Source organism: Musca autumnalis, unplaced genomic scaffold (genome assembly GCF_047663935.1).
Source record: "Musca autumnalis isolate F117 unplaced genomic scaffold, ASM4766393v1 scaffold_3, whole genome shotgun sequence".
Lineage (NCBI taxonomy): Eukaryota > Metazoa > Arthropoda > Insecta > Diptera > Muscidae > Musca > Musca autumnalis.
In genome coordinates this window covers 128,981,819-129,003,284 of record NW_027411866.1, presented here as the reverse complement: position 1 = coordinate 129,003,284, position 21,466 = coordinate 128,981,819, and the positions used below count along the sequence as shown (strand labels likewise).

General features: G+C 36.8%; 2 protein-coding genes and 1 pseudogene across 6 annotated transcripts in view; all 3 read left to right on the top strand.

Annotated features, from left to right (window-relative positions):
* vtd (RAD21 cohesin complex component verthandi) overlaps positions 1–21,466 on the top strand; it is an 80,126-nt gene that overhangs the window by 27,410 nt on the left and 31,250 nt on the right. The window contains exon 1 of one of the 5 annotated variants that reach the window (XM_073974375.1): positions 3,196–3,324. The exons of the other annotated variants lie outside the window; for them this stretch is intronic. The gene's annotated coding sequence lies outside the window, so the exon portion shown is untranslated. Of the gene's footprint in view, positions 1–3,195; positions 3,325–21,466 lie in introns of those variants that run through there. 5 annotated transcript variants of the gene reach the window in all.
* Positions 2,016–21,466, top strand: part of Moe (moesin) — a 134,838-nt gene continuing 115,387 nt past the window's right edge. The window contains exons 1-2 of the mRNA XM_073974378.1: positions 2,016–2,199; positions 3,152–3,324. The gene's annotated coding sequence lies outside the window, so the exon portion shown is untranslated. The remainder of the gene's footprint in view (positions 2,200–3,151; positions 3,325–21,466) is intronic.
* Positions 4,869–5,925, top strand: LOC141398306 (large ribosomal subunit protein uL4-like; annotated as a pseudogene).

The window sequence follows — 21,466 nt, the reverse complement described above, 5'->3', positions numbered from 1 at the left end:
CGTTGAAGTCAAGAGAGATGAATTGTTCGCGGGGTGCTGAGTCAAGCCACCATTGCTCCTAATATGGCCATTGGGGGCTATGTTGGGTAGGTGTTATCGTTGAGCTTAGCTTGGCTTCTTCGGTCATCGGAATGAGTGAAAGCATATTAAATTTAGGATTTCTCTTGGGTACGTGAGGATGTTTTGGTGCCACCGTGGTGCAATGGTAAGCACACCCGCCTTGCACGCTGAAGGTCGTGGGTTCGATTTCCCGGCCAGTCAACATCAAACTGTTTTCAACGGTGGCAAAATACCCCTCAGTAACGTTGGCGACATTTTCTGAGTATTTCAGCCTTGTAAAACATCTCTACAAGTGGTGTCTTAGACACGCCTTTTGAACTCGGCGATAAACAGTAGGTCCCATATCATTGAGCTTAATATGAATCGGGGTGCACTCATTGATATGAGAGAAGTCTCCCCTGTCCCGCCTGGGATGTTTGTGGAACAATTATAAGTTTCCCTTCAAACTTTCTCACTACCCTGTGATGGATCCTGATTAAATTAAATTCTATCATCGATATGGACGAGATTTCCCTGCCGATGTACTTCTTCATCGAGCTACCTCTTTTCTCTTTAGCCAAACGTGTCTAGTTGAGGCGGTGGGAACCTTTTCGCCCAAGGTTTTATTGGTTCTGGTTTTCGATGGTCCTGGTTTCAAGGTATTAGTAGTTTCCTTTGAAGCCGAGACGAGTTTATGGGCAACAACATGCGCTGGAACGGCTGTGGTATTGAGTTCATCGTCATATAAACTGTTATCGGCCACAGCAGAAGCATGATGGGGATATGGAGGTCGACGGCTTAAGACTCTTCACGGATCGGACTGAAATGGCCCATATCTAGGGAAGTATGCACTTCTCCAGGGAAAACTACATATCGTTGTGAAAACTATATATCGTTTTGATAAGGGTCCCAAGGACTACATATGGTAAACATTTCAGCCTGATCCGAGAGGTGCCTATAAAAAATGTAACGGCGTTATAGTAAAACATTTCCGAAATTTCAAGACCCATATCTCGGAAAGTATGGACTTCCCCCGGTAAGGCTATATATCGTTGTGATCAGGATACCTAGGACTACTTAAGGTAAAAATTTCAGCCAGATCCGAGAGGTGTCCCCAAACCGGCATTCGGCAGCCCTCGCTCGCGAGCAAGCAAAGAGAGCTTCTCTCTCTATTAACGCATTGAAAAACCAAACCATGCAATCACACAATGTTTGCTCTATTTTTTGTTGTTGTGTGCCGATTGCTGCCCTAAACAAGATTTGAAGTCAGTCATATTTTGTTGTATGGTTTTTTGTTTTTGTTATAATTATTGAGATTTTTTTTCCACCTCTAGCTACTGTACGTTATTTAAATTTAACTGAAAAAATAAGTAAACATGGAAGAAAATGCATAGGGTATAATTTTCTTCCATGTCTGCCGCATGATCACTCAGAGAATTATACAAATCCAGTCGGCGACTCCCATACTCAACTGAAAATATTTGCACACGAATACAACCAATTGTCAGTGGTGGTACACATACGTCTTAGAGAGTTATTCATCTCACCATGGTGGCCTCCTCATGTCTCCTTGATTTTTTTGCATGTTCCCCATGTTGTGGAGAATTCACGAATGGTATATATGACATTACTGGCTAACGATGATTAACATAATCATCTTCGTTGTCGTTATTATTGTTGAAATTGATTATTATGTTGTTGTCTGTTAATGCAGTGTAGTTGGCAATGACAACGAGAAAATGGTGATGTTGGGGAATATTTTGAGTAAAATTGTTGTACCACAACGAGAGTGTTGCTGGCTGGGTGTATTAATAATGACGATTGCGGTTGCTGCTCCACTGAGAGACATGACATGGACAATTTTTATGGCTTGTGTATTGATGTGTGTTGTTGTCGTTGCCTCTGTTGTTGGTTGGATGGAGATGATGATTTTGTTGCTGCTGTTGCTGTTTTTCGTCGTTGTCTCGTGAGTATTCACTCGTCGACGATTCAGTTGTTGCAAATTCAACAATTCACTTTGTATTTAACTTTCGTTACGAGTAGACAACAGACACGGTGGTCGACGACAAAATACAAAAGAAACGAATAACAAACCAACATCCCGGCGATATTTTAGTTTTGTTTTATTTCGTTTTTTGTTTTATTTGCTACTACAAGCGGGTTAGTGTTTCCAATTGTGTTGTTTATACTTTTTCCTTCATCTTGGTATTCACATGGTGGTCGTTCGGTCGGACGCAGCAGTGGTCGGTCGTACATATTGTGTGATATTTCGCGTTCCATCATAATCATCACTTTTCCATTATTATTCATTCGGTTGTGCTCTTTTTCGTATCGTTCTTTTTATTACTCTTTTTTATTAATGCGGTTATGTGAAGCCGACTTGTTGTGTGTGTTTGTGTTGAAAAGAGAAAAAAAAACAACTGCTGTTGCCGCTGTGTTTTTGAATCTAACGAACTATACATTTCGACTTGGCGGCCGAGTTTTTTTTGCCTGTTTGTTGTATTTCGTATTATAGCCGTGAATATTAAAAAAAAAAAAACAACTCCCCAACAACAAGTTGGCATTGTTGATATATACGTAGCGCCGCCATCGCCTTCATTGTGTATTTAATTTTTCTACATCGTTCCTTGTCGTGGTTTACTTATTTTTTTCTGTGTGTGTTGCTTTGGAAAAGTGCAGAAAGAGTGAAATTAAAAAATAAAACGTTTTTAATAATCAAAAGCAACAACATCAACAGAAAAAAGGTTACATTTTAATCGGTTTAATGTTGCAACTACGATCCCTGTAGTTAATCTTTTTCGGTCGTGTTTCGTGTCATTGCGTTTAGTACCCTTGTTTTTCGTCCGTCGTCGTCGTTGTTTGATGATTACCCCAAAGTTCGTTTTACTAAAATTTGAGGTTACATTGTTGTTACAATTTTCGTAATATCCGGTTACAATTTGAAATTTGACATTTTTCTTGTTGTTGTTCTTTTTAACTTGGCTAATAAATCGTGTACCACACTTTTTTGGGTGTTAATAATAATCTGTACCTTTTAATGTCGGCGGTTTGGATAAGAAGTGAATGAAGTGTTCTAATAATTGTTTTATTGCTGCTGTTGTTCCGTTTTCAGAATTCAAAGTGTTTTTTCTCTTCATCATCTATCTTCCTATTGCTGTGATAACATAATTGCAATATCAAAAATAGTATTACGAGAAAATTGAAAATCAAAAACACATCTTTTGAAAATTTAAAACATTAAAAAAAAAACAAATTTAGTGGCGCAAATCAAAACTCAAAACAAAAGTAAGTTTTTTGTATTAACATTTATTTATTGTTTAAATATTTTGTGGACAGAATGTCCCTGTCCACACTAAGCCTAATTTCACTGAAATTATGATATGAAAGTAAAAGAAAATGTAAATGTGAAGATTGGTCTGTTTGTTTCATACGAATATTGCAACAAAATTGCAGAACACATGAAAGCGTGTACACCAGGGATATGCAATCCCACGGCAGCGGGTTCTTACATACCGGATTGACCCGAAACCAAAAGTGTTTCGGCCAGCGGCTGCCAACCCAGCATTATATGCTGCTACAACAACAACCAGGGTTATGACTTTTTGACCTTTTTTTCTCAAAAATGATTTCCTGTAGCGGGAGTGAATGGACTTTTGCCTAATACTGACTAAAATCACGTTTATTCTATTTAAGTAAGTCCATATTTTCATTGTGGATGAGAGAGGGTGCTGAGAGGCAAAGGTTACAATATGCCTCACCTCTCATTCCAACAAATATGGACTAAGGTCGCGCACAAACCACTTTGATTTTTTTTTTGAAAAATTCTATGAAATGGACAAAAAATTGAACAAGTGTCGTTTAAGGGCACCACCCAGATCGGTCCGAAATTTTTACCATAGGTAGCCCTTGAGACCCTGAACACAACGACATATATAGTTTTCGCGGGGGGAAGTCCATACTTCCCGAGGCTATTTCGGAATGAAATTGTGCTAGAAAATTTTTGCTGAAAAATAACTTCGGCGTAGAATATCTGTAAACAAAAAAGGGGACACTTTGACATTGTTTACCAAGGGATAAGGCAGGGAAGACTATAGCTTCGATTCTCGACACAGAATCTCATCAGTTCCCTTTTTTGTGGATATTCTCCGGCGAAGTTATTTTTCAACAAATTCTTCAACTAGAAGTAAAAAGGTATTAGTCTGCTCTGCCGACGAGATATACCTTTAGTCTCTGACCAAAAGAAAAGAAGTAAACATAATACTTCTGACGTTTGGACGAAATCTGTTTCTCCCTTCGAGGGTTATCTTATGTACCACTCAGTTTAGTTGATGCCGGCAGGTTTTTTTACGTTTTGGGCCATTATCTCAGGAAGTATGGATTTGCCCCCAAAAAAAACTTGTACCGTCATTATGAGGGCAAGTTGTTAACGCACTTTTCCGAAATTTTGTGTGGGAGGTACCCAAAAAACAGAACCAATATAGACCATATTGGAACCTGATCTATGTCTGGTAGAAATTTTACGATTTGCAAAGTATGGACCAAATAGGTTACTCCCTACGAGAGTTATAGTGCGCGGGGGAGGTACCGGAAGGTATGGATCGATATTGACCATATTCAAACATTAACAAAATTTGGGCAAAATATTACGAAGTTCAAATTTTGGATCGATTCGTCTGATTCATTTAATAGTTATCGACTCCAAATTGTCTGAACATACTTGAGGTCAAATATTATTATATCGATGGGGCACATTTTGCCCCTATGTACATTTCTGCCGCTGAAGAATAAAATATTTTCGTAATTTTTAAAAAAAAAAAATGCCAACAAAAATGAGTTAAGTTAACTCAAGACCTTTGATCTCCGTATATTCGAAAAACAAATGAACAAACCAAGGAAACAAGCTTTGGCTTGCCAGCAGTGTTCGTTCAATGCACCCATTCGCCCTGATGCAGTCAACGATATCCACCAATTGATGCGTTTTAACAAGCGTCAACCTTATGCTGTCATCGAACAAGCCGGTCACCAAACCTCTGCCGAATCATGGGGTACTGGACATGCTCTCATCGAACAAGCCGGTCACCAAACCCCGTGTCCGTGGTGATGGTACTCACCGTTCTGTTCAGGGATATTTCGGTAACATGTGTCGTGGTGGTCACATGTTCGCCCCTACCAAAACTTTCCCCCGTTGGCACCGTAGGGTCAATGTAAACCAGCATCGGTATGCTTTGGAATCTGCCATCGCTGCTTCAGGCGTCCCAACCTTTGTCCAATCTAAGGGTTACATCGTTGTGAACGTCTCTGAACTAACTTTGATCGTTTTTGATGTAGTACAAAAGTTGCAAAAGGAAACTGTTGTCTTCCCCAGACCCATGAAGATCTGGGCGGAACCCAAAAGGTGTTAAAAAACCCAAACCTTCTGTGCTAGCCGTAGTGGTCCCATGCGCAGCGACCATAGACGCATTGCCCATCAGGGATCGCTTATCGTTTACTACAAGAATGAAGGTTTGCGTCATGCCTTCCGTAACATCCCTGGCATTGAAACCATGAGTGTTGACAAGATGAACTTGTTAAATGTTGGTCGTTTCTTTATCTATACCGAATCGTTCGCCTTAACGTGTTATTCGGTGCATGGGAATCTGGTTCCCCTTGAAGATGGGTTACAACCTTCCTCAAACCAAGATGGCCAACTCCGATTTTTTCGCCTTCAATAAAAGTCCTGATAAATTCAGTCCTAGACAGTGGCGACATCTAAATTTGATTGGCCAATTTGTTACAGACATTCGTCACATTTCCGGTCGAGACAATATCAATCAATACTACGTCAATTGTTATCAACAAAATCATGTCTTGATATTAACTTTTCCAAATTTCTGGAAGCAAAATTGAAATTTATTGCGACACCTCACTAGTAAAATTTGACCTTACATACGTAAAGAAATGCGTAGATCAAATTTGATTCAATTCATGGTCATTCACATCCGGGAACTCGAACTACTCGAAAATTGTTATATTGTTGTTGTTGGCAGATAGACCAAGGCATGCCAAACCCGCAAGGCTACAAGATCCAATACGTCAATCTTTTCCGAAATCTCTCTTTCAGCATTCTAGCAGGATGAACACCGTGGACCATAAGGTCTCCGGTCTATTACGACAGCTGCACATTCTTTAACCTAATCTGACCTGCGGATTCCAAACTAAACCATCTTCATTTACCGGCTTCTTTAAATTGAGCATGTTGCTGATATGTTTTAAATATAGAATACCTTCTTAAGATCTTTACAGGTTACTTGTATAGGTAGAAATCTTTCCTGATGTCTATGAAATACTTTCTTTATTCAAAACAAGCAGCAACGTGATTGTCCTCAGATAGCTCATCCATTCTTCCAGTCAGTAGCTATTGCAGGTCCCGCCATGTCTTGCAGGTTTCGTATACCAAGCTAAACCATCTCCATTTACCGACATCTATATAGTGGACTTAAGCCGAAATTCGTAACTTTTCATTTGAAATTCGAGGTCTTCTGTAGATTGAACAACTTCCTGAGCGTTTTTAAAGATAGAATGCCTTTGTAAAATCTTCTTCACAGGGACCTTTATAGATAGAAGAATTTTTTGAAGTCTTTTAATGTTCTTCCTGTATTCAAAACAATGAGCAAAGTGATTTCCCTCTGAAAGCTTCTGTAAGTTGCTTCAGCTCCAGCCAGTCGCTGTTGTAGGTTCCACCTCATTTGTCGGCAAGTTTCGTATTCTAAGCTACATTAAAATCTACATTACCTGGCATCTTTAAAGTGAACTTAAGATGAAATTCATAACATTCCATTTGAAATTCGAGGTCTTCCATAGATTAAATTCCTTCCTGAGGTCTTTTAGAGATAGAATACCTTCATAAGATCTTCTGAACAAGGGGTCTTCTATCGATAGAAGACTTTCCTGAGGTCTATTTAGTCGATCCAGTGATCTCACATACTCGGTCCGACCAGCTGTAGGAGTAAAATAGATTCGTTGCTATCCATTTGATATACATTTAGTTTTTCATTGTCCGCACTCTTTTGACTCGTCCGATAGCACTTAAGAATGCTTCTTCGAAGAGATCTTTTAAAAGGAGGACTTAAAACTGAAACCAATTCTTGGTTTTTTGAACAGAATTTCGTGAAGTCTCTTGATAGTTCCATATTTTAGCATAATTATTCTCGGGGTATCTAATACCTCTTGATACACTTAATTGGGGTAAAATTAGCCAAATTCCGAATCTATAACGTTGATCGTGCGTAACAAATTCACGTGAGTTCCACAATTCCACCGCATTCCTAGGAATATCTTTTTCATTAATGAATAAAATAACCAGAATATTCCGTTTGAAATTCAAATGCACACCACACATATTTAAATATTCTCCTCCAGGTAGAATATTTTTTTATTTTAACTGAAAGCTACCTATATGAATTTCTTATATGTTTGCATGTATGTACTTTTATTTATTCAGCGCGCAACAACACTTGAAAAACATTTGTTTACTCATCTCTAAGGCAGGTAGGTAGGTTGGTTGTTGTATCTGCTGATATCTTCCATGACAATATTTTTGCGATATTTATTTGTTTTAAAATGGCATCATCCTTATATTTTTACAAAGAAAAATAAGGTTTTGCAAAATGAATTGAATCATTTTCAGTTTGAAATGAAGCCATAAGAAATAACGAATCAAAAGAACAACTATCTGTACTGCTGTTGGTAATCATTGAATTCTTGAGAAATTTGTTTTTGGATCTTGGTGATGAAATGAACGTTTATTGGTATCTTATCTACTTTAAATGAACAGAACATTAAATTTAATGAGGGATTCTTCTTCCGCAAAGGTTTGAAATGTGTAATCAAAATTCTTGATGATTTTCTAACATTTGCCAATTTCAAAGGGTTTGAACCATTTTCTGGGTAACCATGAAGGGAAACCTTCTAAACATGGGTACATAGTTAGTTGATCGATATTTCGTGATTGTACATTTTTACCAGTTGCCTTTAAAAAACGTGTGGTTCGATTACTGCAATTGATCGTTTGAATGCTGCCACTATTGTTGCAATCAATATCTTCTCATGCCGTATTTGCCTTAACTGAGTTGCTGCACCCCAATCTATCTACCCACCAACACCATTTCAAACTTTTAATTATTTCTCATCATCATCATCATCGTCATGTTGTTCTTCATATTCGTACCAGAGTTACTTCTTCTTTAATTACTTCTTCTCGTTAGCTTATCTCGTCTTTTATTGTGTTCTTTAACATTTCTGTTTTTTCGAAATTCTTCTTACTGTTGTTATTTTATCAGTTGGTTTGCATTCCATAACGTGCGACATTTTATTTGAAGTAAGATTTTTGTTGTTACCTTTTTTATGCCACCAAGTGTTCGGTATGTACCCAACAGCAGAAACTATTTTTAATTATTCTGATTATTCCCATGATAACAACAACGACGTCGACAACAACAACCAACAATGCAAATGATTTTAATTTTAAACGACTTCCTCCACGTTTAATGGAATTTAATTTTGAGACCTACACCTACAACTATAGCAGCAAACATCAGTGCAACAATTTTGCTTTTGTTGTTGTTTTTTTTTTTTAATTTTAGCTATGTAATTTTTTTGAAAGATTCATTTCTTATGATAAGGACTATTTTGTTAGATATTCGCAGAGGAACAGAGGAGCATCAATATAAACGCATCAAATTTATATTCCAAAATCATGTCCATTAAGATAAATTTGTATTTAATTAGCGAAGACATCAACCACTCTAGCGGAGACACAAAGCGCTCTGTTCTTGAATAGAGTGGTGTTCGAAGAGAAATTAAGAGAATGATATCGTTTTCCCTCCGAGAATACTTTGGAGATTTTGGAATGTCCATTATAGTCCGGTCAAAATAGACATTGAAATAGAAAAAAATTCCCACAGAGCTGAATTTTGGTGGAGAGCTAGGGTTTGCCATTAGAAGCAACGTCCTAAAAGTCCCTATCGATCCCATGTGTGCAAAAAAAAATATTCGGGGTCAAAGGTCAAATTTTAAGGGTTTTTAGGTTTTCGGATTTATTTCTTGAAAACGGTTGATCTAATCAAAAAGTGACTAAAGTAAATATTGTATTGTGAAATTTTCATATGGAAAACTTCACCAATATGAAATTTTCCTATGGGAAACTTCACCAATGTGAAATTTTCCTATGGGAAACTTCACCAATGTGAATTTTCCTATGGAAAACTTCACCAATGTGAATTTTCCTATGGAAAACTTCACCAATGTGAAATTTTCCTATGGAAAACTTCACCAATGTGAAATTTTCCTAGGAAAACTTCACCAATGTGAAATTTTCCTAGGAAAACTTCACTAATGTGAAATTTTCCTATGGAAAACTACACCAATTTGAAATTTTCCTATGGAAAACTTCACCAATGTGAAATTTTCCTTTGGAAAACTTCGCCAATGTGAAATTTTCCTATGGAAAACTTCGCCAATGTCAAATTTTCCTATGGAAAACTAATCCAATGTGAAATTTTCCTATGGAAAACTTCACCAATGTGAAATTTTTTTATGGAAAACTTCACCAATGTGAAATTTTCCTATGAAATACTTAATCAATGTGAAATTTTCCTATGAAATACTTCACCATTGTGAAATTTTCATATGGAAAACTTCACCAATATGAAATTTTCCTATGGGAAACTTCACCAATGTGAAATTTTCCTATGGAAAACTTCACCAATGTGAAATTTTCCTATGGAAATCTTCACCAATGTGAAATGTTCCTATGGAAAACCTCACCAATGTGAAATTTTCCTATTAAAAACTTCACCAATGTGAAATTTTCCTATGGAAAACTTCACCAATGTGAAATTTTCCTAGGGAAAACTTCACCAATGTGAAATTTTCCTTGAAAACTTCACCAATGTGAAATTTTCCTATGAAAACTTCACCAATGTGAAATTTTCCTATGGAAAACTTCACCAATGTGAAATTTTCCTATGGAAAACTTCACCAATGTGAAATTTTCCTATGGAAAACTTCACCAATGTGAAATTTTCCTATGGAAAACTTCCCCAATGTGAAATTTTCCTAGGAAAACTTCACTAATGTGAAATTTTCCTATGGAAAACTTCACCAATGTAAAATTTTCCTATGAAATACTTCATCAATGTGAAATTTTCCTATGAAATAATTCACCATTGTGAAATTTTCATATGAAAAACTTCACCACTATGAAATTTTCCTATGGAAAACTTCACCAATGTGAAATTTTCCTATGGAAAACTTCACCAATGTGAAATTTTCCTATGGAAAACTTCACCAATGTGAAATTTTCCTATGGAAATCTTCACCTATGTGAAATTTTTCTATGGAAAACCTCACCAATGTGAAATTTTACTATTAAAATCTTCACCAATGTGAAATTTTCCTATGGAAAACTTCACCAATGTGAAATTTTCCTATGGAAAACTTCACCAATGTGAAATTTTCCTATGGAAAACTTCACCAATGTGAAATTTTCCTATGGAAAACTTCACCAATGTGAAATTTTCCTATGGAAAACTTCACCAATGTGAAATTTTCCTATAGAAATCTTCACCAATGTGAAATTTTTCTATGGAAAACCTCACCAATGTGAAATTTTACTATTAAAATCTTCACCAATTTTGATTTTTCAAAATAGTCTGGCTTAATCCCTTTGTTGTTTTAATATTTAAAACAACAAGTTTATTAGTGGAGAAGGTTTGTGAAATTTTCCTATGGAAAACTTCACCAATGTGAAATTTTCCTATGGAAAACTTCACCAATGTGAAATTTTCCTATGGAAAACTTCACCAATGTGAAATTTTCCTATGGAAAACTTCACCAATGTGAACGATATAAGGATAGGTTACTTTAAGGTAATTTTCATACACAATATGTGAATATATCGTTATGTATTTTAGAAATCGGTTACTTTGATTCATTTTTAGTATCAAATGTCCTTCAATGGTACATATTATTGCGTCTAAGTTTGATAATTAGGGCATGCCTAACGTTTTCAAAAATTTGCCCATAATTTGACGAATTTATTTTATTTTTGGGGTCTAAAGCCACAGTTTTGGCTTCCTCTCATTCCCTCGATGACGCTCTAAACGATACCCTGTGATTGTCGTTCCATAGTCGGCGCTTACTTACCCTTAAATTGGCTTTTATCCCACTTCTTTGAGTCCTTTACGAGGAAATTGTCTGGGAAATAGTTTCGTATGAGCCATTTCCACCTTTCAAATCGGCAGGATTGTTGTCTGCAGATAGTAGACAGGAAATAAAAAAATAATTTCGTTTTGTAAAAAAAATTTGGCCTAACTGTACACCGAACAAAAATTAAAGGCTTAATATTTTGAAAGATTTCATTGCACAATGTCTTTGTGGGTGTGGTAGGCATAGTTATGTAAGACTTTTTAATCAATGAAGCTCATATTAATATCAAAACCAGTCAAATCAATAATTTTTATGGATGAAAATACAATTTTTGTATAAACTAATGTGTGATGTACATACAGAAAATTATTGTGGAATTCGAGCATTCAAAACATTATGTTAATTAATGTTATATTCGGTGTGGAATTCTTCCAATTTTTGTATAGACCTTATATTATTGTTTCATTTCCTGTCTACTACCTTCAGACAAAAATCCTACCGCTTTATAAAGTGGAAATGGCTCTTACGAAACTATTTCCCAGACAATTCCCTCGTAAAGGACTCAAAGAAGTGGGATAAAAGCCAATTTAAAGGTAAGTAAGCGCCGACTATGGAACGACAATCACAGGGTATTGTTTAGAGCGTCATCGAGGGAACGAGAGGAAGCCAAAACTGTGGCTTTAGATCCCAAAAATAAAATAAATTCGTCAAATTATGGACAAATTTTGGAAAACGTTATGTATGCCCTAATTATCAAACTTAGACGCAATACTATGTACCATTGAAGGACATTTGATACTAAAAATGAATCAAAGTAACCGATTTTTAAAATATATAACGACATATCCACATATTGTGTATGAAAATTACCTTAAAGTAACCTTTACTTATATCGTTCTTAATTATGTGGCCAGGTCGATTTATGACTATTTTAATAAATCGCGGTTTCTTTCGTATAAACGAGGGAGAATTAAAACATGTTTTGGCTTTATTTGAAAGTGCTTGCCGTGTACTTTATTTACAAATTTTGTTCCATATAAATATTCAAATATTTGGAACGTAGCAAGTCAAATACTTTTTAATACGATGTCGTTCTTAATTATATGGCCGCCACTGTAGCTGTTCTAAAAAACACATGATTTTTATGCACTTATAAAGGAAATATGCACATATTCAGACAAACCGGCTAAAATAAGCGCAGTAATCGGGTCTGTCTCCCAAAAAATATATATATTTTCTTGAAGAGCGAAATTATAGCTATCTTCCAAAAAAATTCCAACAGAATCGGAGCGTGTTTAGTAGGGTTATTCAATGTTAGAGTCATTTTACGCAAAAATAGCCCATTTAACCCACATGTATAATCGAAAGCCCAACGGGAATGACCCCAACGAAAACTCTCCGATTTTTTTTTTTCAAGTTTTGTCCGAAAATAGGGTTTGTTGCGCTGATTACGGAAATGTATAATTTTCAACGGTTGCGGATCCGGTTCGCCGCTTATTCGACCCGAAAGGCCAAATTTAAAAACCGGGTTAGACCCGATTCTACTGAACCGATTACTGCAAAGTGGATATCGTTTGAAAGCTTATGGAAGTATCTAACACATAGTGTCGTTATTTTAACCGGCTCGCCTCATAATGTACTTACGCGGCTAATTTTTATTTGACCTTTAGATCGCGATATCTCGAAAATGGTAATTCTTTTTTAAGAATCATAAAGACCACTGTTAACGCTTTCGCTAACAGCGCGTTAGCAGAGCACTGTTAAAGTTAACAAAGCTTTTCTAAAATGGGTTTCTTTGTAAAAATATCCTTTTTAGGGTCTTTAAGGAAAATTCTGCCAGGACAACATGGGTACCATTAAAAAGCTTATTGAGACAGCTATTCCCTGAATTAATAAAATCCTTAAAAAATATTGCCTGAAGTCGCGATATTTATCGTTTTGGGAATAACCCTGCAATAAGGATACTTATTTTGATCACAGATCATTTAACGATAACTCTGCCAGGACAACGTGGGTACCATTGGAAAGGAAATCTTATCGAGACAGCTATCCCCTGAGCTAATAAAATATTTAAAAAATATTGCCCTTTATCGTGATATTTACCGTTTTTGGAAATAACCCTGCACAAAGGATACTTATGTTGAGAATATACAATTAGTTAACTTAATTATTGCAAAAACAAAATTATTACAAAATTTTAAATAAAACATCATTTTATTGGTATAAATAAATACGAGGGTCACTAAACAACATTCTGGCCTAGGCAACACGCAGTGTCGCCAGGCGTCATTTGACATTTTTTCTGGAAAGTTTCGACAGTTTTTAGCCTAAGCGTACTCAGAACAGTTTCACATACGACCATGTGTTGTGTTGTTTACAGTGACTTGAAAACATCACTATGCATAAAAAAGTGAATTTACTGGTGAACATTTTCGTCCGATATTTTTTCACAACTTTCAACGTGGATAATCACGGCAAGAGTGGATCGATCAAATTAAATCTTTGTATGTCGAGAAAGGACCCCATCCTATAGCACTATGAAAAACTCGTTTGGTTTAATGAATTCAATCGTGGCCGAAACTCGCCAAAAAACGAAGTTCGTGAGGGTCGTCCAAAAACGGTCGTTGTGTCACACAAAAATAAGCCGTGCATGAACGGATAATGCAAGATCGCCATGTTATGTACCGTGAGATAGAGGCATCCTTGGGCATTTATTCCACCAACTAACATTTGATATTGCATAAACGCTTGGCGCCAAATGGGAGTTTTCTCGTCGGATCCCATGTTGTTGGTCGGTGCAAGAAATTTCGAAAAAAAATACGCGGTGCTTCAAAAGACGTTTATAAGATGGATCCAAGTGACTATGCGTATGAGCCAGAAAAATCGCAGCAATCGCCAGTAGATGCTGTAAAAGCGTTCAAAAACCATGTTTTGGAGGTGTCTCAATCAAGCCACTGTAAACAAACCCAACACAACATGGTCGTATGTCAAACTGTCCATGTCTTAGGCTAAAAACTGTTAAACTATCCAAACAAATATCAAATGACGTCTGGCGACTCTGCGTGTTGCCTAGACCAGAAGGTTTTTTTAGTGACCCTCGTATCACTATAATTATTTTTGTTAACAGTTTAATTCTTACACATGTTTATTAATAAAATAAAACAAGAAATAGCTACATTTAACTAAAAATTTTCTTAAAACTGACAAAAAGGAGAACAACTCAATTTTTGCACTGTCAACTAAAGAATTCACAACTTAGAGATGTTAGTTCCAATATTTCGTAAACGTCTCTAAATTTAATAAATAAGTTTCGGAATGTCATATTCCAATGGCATTTTTTTCCACTCATCTTTAATGTACTTTATTTAATCCCTCCTGTTAGTGGGCGACCTATTGCCGAATTTTGTCCTCAGGTGTGCCCATGAATTGTCGATAGGGTTAATATCTACACTTTGGACTGGGGTGTCAATGATTTTGGTGCAGTTGTATAACAACATAATTCTACATTAACAAGATTTATGCCTAGGGTCGTTGTCTTGGTAGTACATATATTGCAATTTGAATTTTTAGTGTCGATCGTTTAGGCATAGAGGATATTTATTATTGCAGGCGATATCGCTTCCCAAACTATTTTTGCGGCATCAAATAAATTTTCTCTGGTTTTGCAATTTTTTCGGTTGATTTTTGAGTTAACGATCTCCCACAATCCCCAATCGGGTGGGCTAATGGAGAACTTCTTTCTAATTGTTTTGGAATCACTCCTGAACCACTTTCGATACATTTTTTGGCTCGATATCTTCCTTAGAATGTCCATCTAAGTGGCATCTCTCTTCAGCATAAGGCAACATTACGCCTTTTAATACGTTACGATACTTAAAACGATCCATAATTCCATTAATTTTATGATTTGGTCTAAAACATCTGGTATCCAGCTTCACCCCAGTGAATGAAAGACTTGCTGCAATTCGAATAAAAGCTAAATTCTTCAACATCAGCTTTATTTGTGCTCATGCTCCCACTGAAGAAAAGGACGAACAGACCAAAGATATATTTTACGAGCGCTTAGAAGAAACATATGACCGTAGCCCTGCCCATGGCATTAAAATCATTCTTAGGCGATTTTAATGCCAAAATTGGAAAGGAGAATATTTTTGGCCCAACAGTCGGGAAATTCAGTCTCCACAGTGAAACATCTGACAAACACAACAGATAGCCACAGCATATTCCACTCAACTAGCCCAATTGCTTAACGCGAGCACTCCTTGTCCCGATAACATAACAACACAATGGCAACATATTGCCCATTCCATGCAAACAGCCGCAAAATCCATACTTGGATTCCAGAGACCTCCACAAAGGAATTCATGGTATGACCAGGAGTGTCGTGCTGCTACCGAAGAGAAAAATGCGGCATATAGAGCTACTTTACAATCAGTAGCAACGCGTAGCGCACGAGAGAGATATCGGGAAAAAAGGAGAGAAGAGAAACAGCTTTTCCGCAAGAAAAAGAGAGAAATGGAAAAGCGGGAGTGTGAAAAAATCGAGATGTACAGGAGACAGAATGAAGTCCTAAAATTCTACCAAAGAGTGAAACATCAAACAGATGGCTTTGGTACAGGCACATCCTCCTGTAGAGACCAGCAAGGTAATCTGGTAACAGATACAGATAGCGTGCTCAAGATATGGAAGGAACATTTCTCCAATCTGCTGGTATCCAATAGTAGCGAAGACGATGATACCACAGATCCAATCCCAGAAGATGGTATAGAATGTATACCGCCCGGCCAAGATGAGGTAAAAACAGCAATCAACCGGCTGAAGAATAATAAAGCAGCAGGAGCCGATGGCTTACCAGCCGAGCTGTTTAAAACCGGAGGCTACGCGCTGATAAGGTGTATGCATCAGCTAGTTAGCACCATCTGGCAGGAAAAACGCGTACCCGACGATGGGAACCTGAGCATCCTATGTCCCGTCCACAAGAAAGGAGATAAGACTGTATGCTCAAACTATAGGGGCATAAGTCTTCTCCCTATTGCCTATAAGATAGTGTCAGGGATATTGTGCGAACGTCTAAAGCCAATGGTCAACGAAATAATTGGACCATACCAATGTGGCTTTAGACCTGGAAAGTCCACCATTGACCAGATATTTACCCTGCGGCAAATCCTAGAGAAGACCCAAGAGATGCAGATCGACATATTTCACCTTTTTGTCGATTATAAAGCAGCATTCTACAGTCCCCTCCGATCAAAGGTATTCCACGCATTGTCTGAATTTGGTATCCCCGCAAAGCTCATCCGGCTTTGTAAGATGACTTTAACTGATACTAGGTCCTCAGTTAAAATTGGAAAGAACCTCTCCGAAGAATTTTGTACCAAGAGAGGTTTAAGACAAGGAGACAGCCTTTCGTGTGACCTATTCAACATTTTGCTGGAAAAGGTAATACGAGATACAAATGTCAAAAGAAATGGCACAATTTACACCAATAGCCATATGTTACTTGCCTATGCTGATGACATAGACATCATGGGACGATCAGTAAAGGAAGTAACTGATACCTTTAGGAAGGTCGAAGCAGAATCTGCGAAAGTGGGTCTGGCGGTGAACGGCGAAAAGACCAAATTGATGGTGTCGACGCGCAAAGCGTCCATAGAGCTCGGACCAACTGTAGAAGTTGGTACCTACAATTTTGAGGTAGTTAAAGACTTCGTCTGCCTCGGCACTGCCTAAACACAACAAACAACATCAGTTGTGAAATAAGAAGAAGAATTGTATTGGCCAACAGATGCTACTATGGTCTAAGTAAGCAATTTAAAAACAAAGCCACATCTCGTCAAACAAAAATAACACTATACAAAACGCTGATACTACCCGTGCTAATGTATGGCTCCGAAGCATGGGTACTTGCGCAAGCAGATAAGGCAGTGCTTGGTGTGTTTGAGAGGAAAATTCTTCGAAAGATCTACGGGCCGATTTGCGTTGACGGTGAATATCGACGTCGTATGAACCACGAGCTATATAAGCTATACAAAGACATGAATATAGTTAAACGTATCGAGATGCAACGATTGCGTTGGCTAGGCCATATCATGAGAATGAGCGATGATGAACCCGCTAAAAAGGCGTATGAATACATGCCACATGGCGGTGGACGCAGAATCGGCAGGCCTAAGCTTCGATGGAGCAAACAAGTGGATGAAGAAATGGAAAGGCGCGGTATTCCAAAAAGTCAAGCGAAAAACAGAGAGGAATGGAGATCTTTTCTTAGTTCGGTCTATGGAACAAATGTTCTGTAATGGGCCAACTAAGTAAGTAAGTAAGTCTAATCCCTTGTCCCGAAAACACATCCCAGACCATTGTGTTCCGCTTCCATGTTATACCGTGCCCTTACAATATTTAGGATTTAACCGTTGCCCATTTGATCTATGCCTTATGCCATCCGAATCCTTTAAAATCAACTTAGATTCATCAGAAAACTGCACAGAAAAGGGAGGACCTTTTTTTGATACCCCAGTTCAGATGGGTCTTGACGAATAAATATGCACATTATTATATAAACACGATCAATGATACGCCTTTGTTATAAAGATCAGCATTTTTCCAATCAATTGTCAACAATTGCATTCTAATTCTATTGAACTACGTCCGACGACTGTCTTCATGAATAACTAATGGCCTTTATTGCATTTTTCATTTCATTCTCAGCAAATATTTATACTTTCCCAAAGTGTCAACTAGCTTATACCAACGTTTGTTAATGTTTTCACAACATTTCATGCCTACTCGATTTTCTTCTTTAAATTATTTTTCTTACAACGGCATTCACTCCAGAGATCAGCTGTTACCACATAACGTACATTATGCATTTTCCCATTAACCCTATCTCTCTGAGGAAAAACTTTCTCGTTCTCGTGTTTTATCTTTTCCTCCATATTCTACCCCCATTACGATATTTTATATTTAGCTTGGCTAGCAGCTCTATTAACTATTTTATAACAACACACAACGACCTTATTTTGTGGTGCAATTAAATTTGTTTTCTAACTGACTTTTGATCCCAATATCAACTCCCAAAGCTCATTATAACCTATATTTTTATGGTAGTTTAACTTGTATGTTTTGTTTCTGTATTCATTCTTTTTCTCTCGTTCTTTCGGTTGGTCATACATCGGCGGCGCACCACGTTTCTGTTTTCCCGAGTGTGTTTTGGCCTCTTCTTTTCGATATCAGCTTCATTCATGTTGGTTACGCACATTTATTTGATAAAAAAAGTGGACGACAAATCCCCTAAGAAGAAACCCAACAAAAAAAAAGTAATGCCAACACTCACCACAAGTACTCCTCATGTGTAGCCACATATGATTTAATAGGGTCTCTCGGGTTACTTATTTCTCTTTGCATTTTGTTGGTGGTAATGTGTGTTCGAGTTTTTTAACGGTTGGAGTTTTGGGAGCTCGTTCATTTGGAGCTTGGGGAGACAATGAGAAACTCTGTGCGAGAAAGAGGGAGAACTTGAAATCCCCACTGAATAGTCGTATATGTGTGTGCTCCAAGAGCATACAAGTTAATTTTTCTGTATCTACATACCTAACTCTGTATGTAGGTAGTTATGTTTGTTTGCTAGCCTGTTGAACTTAATGCTGCTGATATGCGTTTGCAACCGTATCTTGCTTTTCTGAATTGAAACAGGAAATCTTTTCTTTTATATTTAGAATTTCTACTCTGTAATATGGAGAATTTTCAGAGCAAGGGGGGAAGAGCCGAATTGTTTTTTTTTTGCAAAATTTATAACTTTGCACCAACAAAATTTGGACCAACACTGAGATACACATGGCCTGTTGTGGTGGCATCTCCCTAATTATTTTGTTATCGTCGTAACGTTGTTTTTCTTCTACGGTTCCTCAAATATTTATTTGGCCTTTTGTGTGACTGAAAGGAATGTGAAAAGAATATTCTTCACTTGGTAATAACTTCCCCACCCTTACTATAATTTGTGTGTCGTTTACTCTATTTTTATAATAACCAAGTGTTTCTCTCTTTTTCACTGTGACACCAATATTCTCTCTCTACTTGTTGTTGGTTTACTGGTTTAAATTTTAAAATTGAATACTCGTAAGGCCGATCGACCGGCCATGGTCCCATATAGATCTCCTCCAAAAACCAACGACGATCATCATAACACATTCGTCGTCACACGACGACGTCAACAGAGACGTTAGTAACAGCAGCAACACTAAGAACAACAAGTTTAATTAAACTTGATTGCAGTGTTGTCTACTCTGTGGGAATAAAAAAGCATCAACCCTATTGAATTAGCCTTTCTTGAAATGCCTATAACTCAGGGAGTTGTTAATGGATTTTAACAAATGAGGAACCATATTTAGAGGAGGAATTGACGTATAACTTTGATACCGTTTTATGAGACATTTTTGCTTGCAATAAGCGCCATTTCAGCCATTAATAAGCAAAAGTTCATTCTTTCCTGCTACAGACACAAAGCTTTTCTACAGGCAAACGCCATTTTTAATTTAAATGCAAGTGTTTTACTTGAGAGATTCCATCATGAAGAAGAATATACTTATTGAGGCTAAGTGAAAAATTGTTTTCTACTTTGTAGTGCATTTATAAATAAACATGTAACTTGTTTTAATTATTTTTTTTAGTTTTTAGTACAGTCGACTCCGTTTTACTGTAAGTCGCTTTACTGGAAAATATCGGATTAATAAAATAGAGTTCCAGCACCGTTAGATTTTTAGGTCATTTTCTCACTATTTACTCCGCATTAATGAAACTCCGCATAACTGCAAATATCGGATTACTGAAATGCCATTAAAGTCAATTAACGCAGTTGCCATGGAAATTACTTCGCTTTACTGAAATAAAAGGCTATTTTCAATAAATCTATAATGTCATCGAGTGTCATTTTACTCAAAAATTTTACGAATTGTTACTGGATGTTTTTTGAAATTTTGCCTGTTAAGGCGAAGATCATTTTTAATGATTTTTATTAATTTTCTCGTTTAGAGTTAAGCTTGATGATCGGAAATTTTTTGCAAGTGAAAAAGGAAAGCCAAGGACTCGAACCCACACAGTCACCAAATTACGTGACCTGGTTTCGCTGTTAGTTGAGCAGCTCTTCAGACGTATCGACTGTGGAAATGTTTTTCAAATGCAAATGTGTTTTTATACATTAACGGGTATTTGGCCGTTGAAATGTATTTCTTCATGACAAACGCTATTTTGCGCTGCCTTTGAAGTTACGAGTTTTGGCTTTGAACACTAAAACTCCGTGACTGGATGTTGTTCGTTTACTCTACAGTACAACGCAAAAGACCTTAGTCGATTTCAAGAAGTTGCTGGATTTGTACAAATTGTTGAGTAAACGAACATACCAATATTTACGATTTCACAAACTCATTAGAAGAAAAGTGAATGACGGATCGCGATTCGTCATTTTACTTGAATGCTCGGAACAGAAACATAAAGAGACAAATCAAATGCATTGTTCAAATTATTTCAATAAATTGAAATTCCCGCGGCGATATGTCGAATTAGAACAAATAAACAAAGATCACCAATGCAGACGATGAAAACAGAAATGTGTTGATGAATAGACAAAGCTTCAAATAAAAACAGAAACTGGGCCATTTTTGTTGTAGTAAGCCAATGATGTTGAAAAAGATCAATGTGGATTTTAGACTATCGAATGGTTGGATCCAAATATGGAAGATGTGAGAGAATATTAATTTCATAAATTTTAATAGTGGAAAAGTTCTACTGACACAGGCGAAGCTAAAGAGACGCTAGACAAAACTCTTCCAAATATATAGCAGAAGATTCGAATATTCTGCAGATAATGCATACTCTCAGCATTACTCTGCAAACGATGTCAAAAAATCGAATCATACTATTTTCATAACGAATTAAATTTTTTATCATTTTGATTTTTTTAATTTATGTATTTATCTTTTAATTAATTTATTTGTATACTATGGATTAGATTACTGAAAAAATTTCACTTATTCGATGTTTGGATTATTGGAAAAATTTCAAAAATTTCCGGTTAAGTGCAAACTTCGGATAACGAACATGCTGATTTTTTGTCGTTTCAGTAAAGCGGAGTCGACTGTAAATACATTTGTTGTCCACTTAGAACCCCGTAACCAAACTACAGCAAATGTAGGCCGAAAATGGAGATACAAACTTAAAAATGACTCATGTTCACAATTTTTGGTGGGGA